Source organism: Macadamia integrifolia, unplaced genomic scaffold, assembly GCF_013358625.1.
Source record: "Macadamia integrifolia cultivar HAES 741 unplaced genomic scaffold, SCU_Mint_v3 scaffold_187A, whole genome shotgun sequence".
NCBI lineage: Eukaryota > Viridiplantae > Streptophyta > Magnoliopsida > Proteales > Proteaceae > Macadamia > Macadamia integrifolia.
This window is the reverse complement of record NW_024870634.1, coordinates 276,394-281,505: the sequence shown is the minus strand read 5'-3', so window position 1 is coordinate 281,505 and position 5,112 is coordinate 276,394.

The window sequence follows — 5,112 nt, the reverse complement described above, 5'->3', positions numbered from 1 at the left end:
TTTTTTTTCTTCCTACGGTGACTGTTGTGAGGTTTTTTTTTTCTCTTTTCTTCTTTCTTCTCCCAGCTTCTTCCTTCTTCTTTTCTTCTTTCTTTCTTCTCCCTGCTTCTTCCTTCTTCGTATGGTTAGTTTTTTTATTTTTTCTCTCTTTTCTTCTTTCTTCTCCCTGCTTCTTCCTTCTTCGTATGATTAGTTTTTTTTTTTCTTCCTATGGTGACAAAGATGATTGGTTGGTTGATAAGTGTAGGTTCAGGTTCCACTTATCTATGGAAACAATTGATGGTAGCAGTGGGGGTGAAAATACAAGTACTGCTGCTACTGCACAATCAACGATTGATCCAAGCAAGGATCCGAAAAGGAGAGCTAAATCAAATGATCCTGGATGGAAATATGGGTATTGGCCTGACGTATCTGACAGAAATTGGATTAAATGTACCCTTTGTGGGAAGGATGTCAGGGGAGGAATAAAACGATTGAAGCAACATCTTATTGGTGGCTATGGAGATGTAGCCAAGTGTGTGAAAACAACTGAAGCAATTGCTAAAGAGATGAGAGATGCAATATTGAAGAACCAGAGGAAGAGGAACTTTGATTGTTTGGATGATTTGGATGTTAGTGATGGACCTACAGAAGTAACCCGTTCACAACATAATATAGTATCTGATTTGGGGGTCTCATTTCCTATCCCTAGCTCTGGGACAACTTCAAGAAGAAATAAAGCTATCATTCAAACACAATCCAAACAACAAGTAAGGGGTCCCATGGATAAGCATGTGAGGAGGACTCCTGAAGAAGTGGTTGCAGATAGGCGGGATAAAGGTTCATATCAAACAACAATGGAGAACCGAGTAAGAGGAGAAGAAGAAAGAGATAAACTTCGTTCTTATTTTGCAAGGTGGGCTTATGAGAGTGGTGTTCCATTTAATGCTTTAAAGTTGAGGAGTTTTGAGGAATTGGTAGAGGCAATTGGTCAATATGGACCAGGTTTCAAGCCCCCTTCAATTCATGACTATAGGGGGCCTCTATTGAAGTCTGAAAAGGATAAAATTGATGAGTTAAAGGTGAAGTGTCAAGGATATTGGAGGAAACATGGGTGCACACTCATGTCAGACGGGTGGACAGACAAGAGAGGAAGGCACCTAATTAATTTTCTTGTCAATTGTCCGGAGGGGACTTTTTTTTTGGAGTCTGTGGATGCATCTAGCCAATCACAAACAGCTGAAATGTTATTTAAGCTACTTGATAGCAAGGTTGAAGAGATTGGTGAAGATAAAGTGGTTCAAGTAGTCTCTGATAATGCTGCCAACTATGTTGCAGCGGGTCGACTACTAATGGAGAAAAGGAAGAGGTTATTTTGGAGTCCATGTGTAGCTCATTGCATAGACCTTATGATGGAGGAAGTAGGCAAATTACGCTCTTACATGTCTGTTATATCGAAGGGTAGGAAATTGACTGCATTCATCTACAGGCACACTCGTCTTCTTGAAGCCATGAGGCAAAAAACAGGAGGAGACTTAGTGAGGGCTGGAGTGACTAGATTTGCCTCTTCCTTTTTAACACTCCAGAGCTTATACAAGCACAGAGAATCTCTGAAAAAATTATTTGTTGATGATGAATGGTCCCGTTCTAAGCTTGCATCTACAGAGGCAGGGAAGAATGCTTCTGAGACTGTGTTTGCTACAACATTCTGGAATGGTGTGATGGATTGTATAAGAGCATCACAGCCTCTTCTTCAACTCTTGAGGATTGTAGATGGTGATGAGTTGCCTGCTATGCCTGAAGTATATATGGCAATACAAGTGGCAAGGAAGAACATCAAAAAAAATTTTAGAGATGATGAAAGGAAATGGAAGAAAATCATAGCGATTGTTGATCACCGTTGTGAGACTATGATGAATGGATCAATATATTTAGCTTCCTTTTTCCTCAATCCAAACAAGTTCTTTAAGGCAATAGAAGATAATCCTGATAATGAGTTGGACTTAGCTCAAAAAGCAAGTGATGCCTTCAATGATGTTCTTGTAAGGTTGGTGCCTGATGAGACCTTGCAAGATAAGATCATTGTCCAGGTTGACAAGTATACCACTGTTCAAGGAAGTTTTGCAAAGGACATGGCGATTAGACAAAGGGACAAGTTGAATCCTAGTACGTATATTTCCTTTTAAAGTTCTAATTAGTTTAGAACTTAAAATGTTGATTTTTTACTTAACCTATTTTTTTATATTATATATTTATAGTCTCTTGGTGGTCTCGACATGGAAGTACTGCTCCTGACCTTTCAAAGCTTGCATTGCGCATACTTGGTCTTTGTTGCTCATCTTCTGGTTGTGAGCGCAATTGGAGCACATTTGAATTTGTGAGTATTGACTATTGAGTTCTGATTACAATAGTACATGTACTTCACTTAATATGGTTTTATTGAAGATAAGTAGATAACTTCATATTATTAATGTTTTTCAGATTCACACCAAGAAGAGGAATAGGTTAGAGCATCAGCGGTTAAATGATCTTGTCTACATTCAATATAATCGCCGACTTCAAGCAAGGTTCCAAGAAAGAAAAGAACAATGTAGAAACTACAATCCATTGTTGCTCGATGATCTTAATTGTAGTGAGTGGATGATTGGTGAATCAGATGATGAATTAGTGCATCCTGAGAATGATATCACTTGGAGAGATGTTGATAGAGCACTTGGAGCATCTTCATCATACCAAGGCCATAATAGACCAAGGAGGGCTCCAGCATCTACCAGTGGAACCAATCTTTGCTATACCCGGTGTGGTAGGAGGGTTGAGCTTGAGGATTTGGCAGATGAAGAAGTGGATGAGATGAGTGAAGAGGATATTCGTGATGATGAAAACATTGAGGATGATTATGGCATAGCTCCAAATGATGCAAGCCAGCAACAAAATGCAGATGAAGAAGAAGATTTTAATTTAATTACTGATTTGGATTGAAAGTCTTTGAGTCTTAGAACTTTGACGTATTTTGAGTCTTTAAACTTTAAAGTTTTTTGAGTCCTTGAACTTTTAAGTATTTGACTTTCATTGTTTACTAAATTCTTAACACTTTTATTTTATGTTTTAGCTTCATTGAAGTTTAAAGTTTTTTAGAATGATTAAGAATCCCCAGGTTAGTCACTTCTCATCCATTTAATTTGGCATCTCGATTTTTACTTTCGATGTATTTTAATTCTAAGTTCTTAATTACTTCTTTGACAGGAGTAGAAATATAGTGGATGACCTTAGGGCTTAGGCACTCATTATGGCATCATAGAGGTAAGTATAATAAATACTTGTATATTTTATGTCTTCTTTTCTTTATATTTATAATTTTGTTTCATAATTATGTATTTATATTATATGTTAATATGTTAAGATGATTGATGATTGATGATTGAATATTGATGATTCATGATTGAATATTGATGATTCATGATTGAATATTGATGATTGATGATTGATGATTGATGATGAATTGATGATGAACTTAGTTTATTCACTTTATTGATTTGTTTTCTTGATGAATATCTTACATTAGTATGAATATAAACATTTAATATTTATTTAGCATATGAGTAATAGGATTTAACTAGTATTTGAGTCAAATAGATTGGTTTTATAAAAAAAAGTACACAAGAACGCTTTAGTCAATAAGGCGACGCTTTATGTCCGCCTTATTGCTAAGGCGCTCCGACAGGCCCTCAAACGCCTTAGTCGCACCAGCGCCTTAAAAACTATGGGTAGTTATATTCTAGATTGGGCACTTCATTATTATTATTATTAATTTTTTTTTTTTTTTTTGGGGGGGGTGGTGGTTTATTGCGACAAGCCTAATCTATAAGCCCATACAGTGGAAGTGAAGTTAGTATACAGGATGTCGGGATTAGTAGTTTAGTGTTTGAGTTAGATTAGGATACTTAATGGCTTTTAAAAGTTCTCTTTTGAGTTTATTTACTTTATCTAATATGTGAAAGTGATTAGGAATCCATTTTATGAGTCAATTAAGGAACTTCAGAAGGTCTTTATATATGTAATACACCCTCCACCAATTAAGGATGTTTGGAATAAATAAATTCGAGATTTTTTCAGGAGTTTGGGTGTTTCTGAACGTCCTGATTTCCTTCTTCTTCTGATCCTCTTTTATTAGGAGTGATCATGCCCTCTTCACTTCAACTATTCTTCTTCTTTTTAAATTCTCTCGATTCAACAGTAAATAGAACCCCTGTTTCTGGTTCAATTATCAGTTTGCTAGATTTTATCATCTTCCTTATTCTAGTTTTGTTTCATCCTGTATTTGTCCTGCTCTGTCCTATGGATTGATTTGATTCTATGTAGATTTTACTATGATTGTAGTTCTTGTTTCTAGAATACTTTCTAGAACCCTGAACTGCATTAGGCAGTCAACCCAGTGATCTGCTACCAGTACTCAAAACTGGTTGACAGACAGGCGAGATCTCAGAATATTCATACTATTACAGTTCACTGTAAGGGCTCAAGTCAAAAGTGCCTCGCATAATAGTGCATGACAGAACTTGCTCTATGCCGGAGTATACGGAAGGAAAGACAAGTGTGCTTTGAGAAAGTTCTGTTTGTCTGATGGGTGGTGTACATTGGGTCCAATCACTTAACTTTTTCTTTTTTCCAGGTAGTGTCTGACCTTAAAAAATGAAATTCAAACCTTGGGACCTAAGATTTTTTCAGGCTCTTCCTCTCATTAGTGAAGACATGCCTACCCCAAAATAAAGCAGACGTTTGGCCTATTGATTATTATCTATTTTCACTCATTCAAAAAATTTTGAGCCCTATATTTTTTAGATATATTAATGTTGAGTGTTTTGGTATATACCTCATCCCTTGGTGTTTCCAATCGGGACTATCCCACATAAATAAGTTGGTGGGACAAGTTCTTTTTTTTTTTTTGGGTGTGGGGTGGGGGTGGGAATTTGAATATCAGGCTGCTGGTCACTAGATGCCACCAGTCTAGTGCTTAAGGTAGTACATGTAACATCTTAAAAGTACAATGGATCTATAGAAGTGTGATCAGAATTTTAGCATTGAAAATCTGAGGAAATAGAAAAAAAAAAATGAAATGATCCACTCAACACTTAC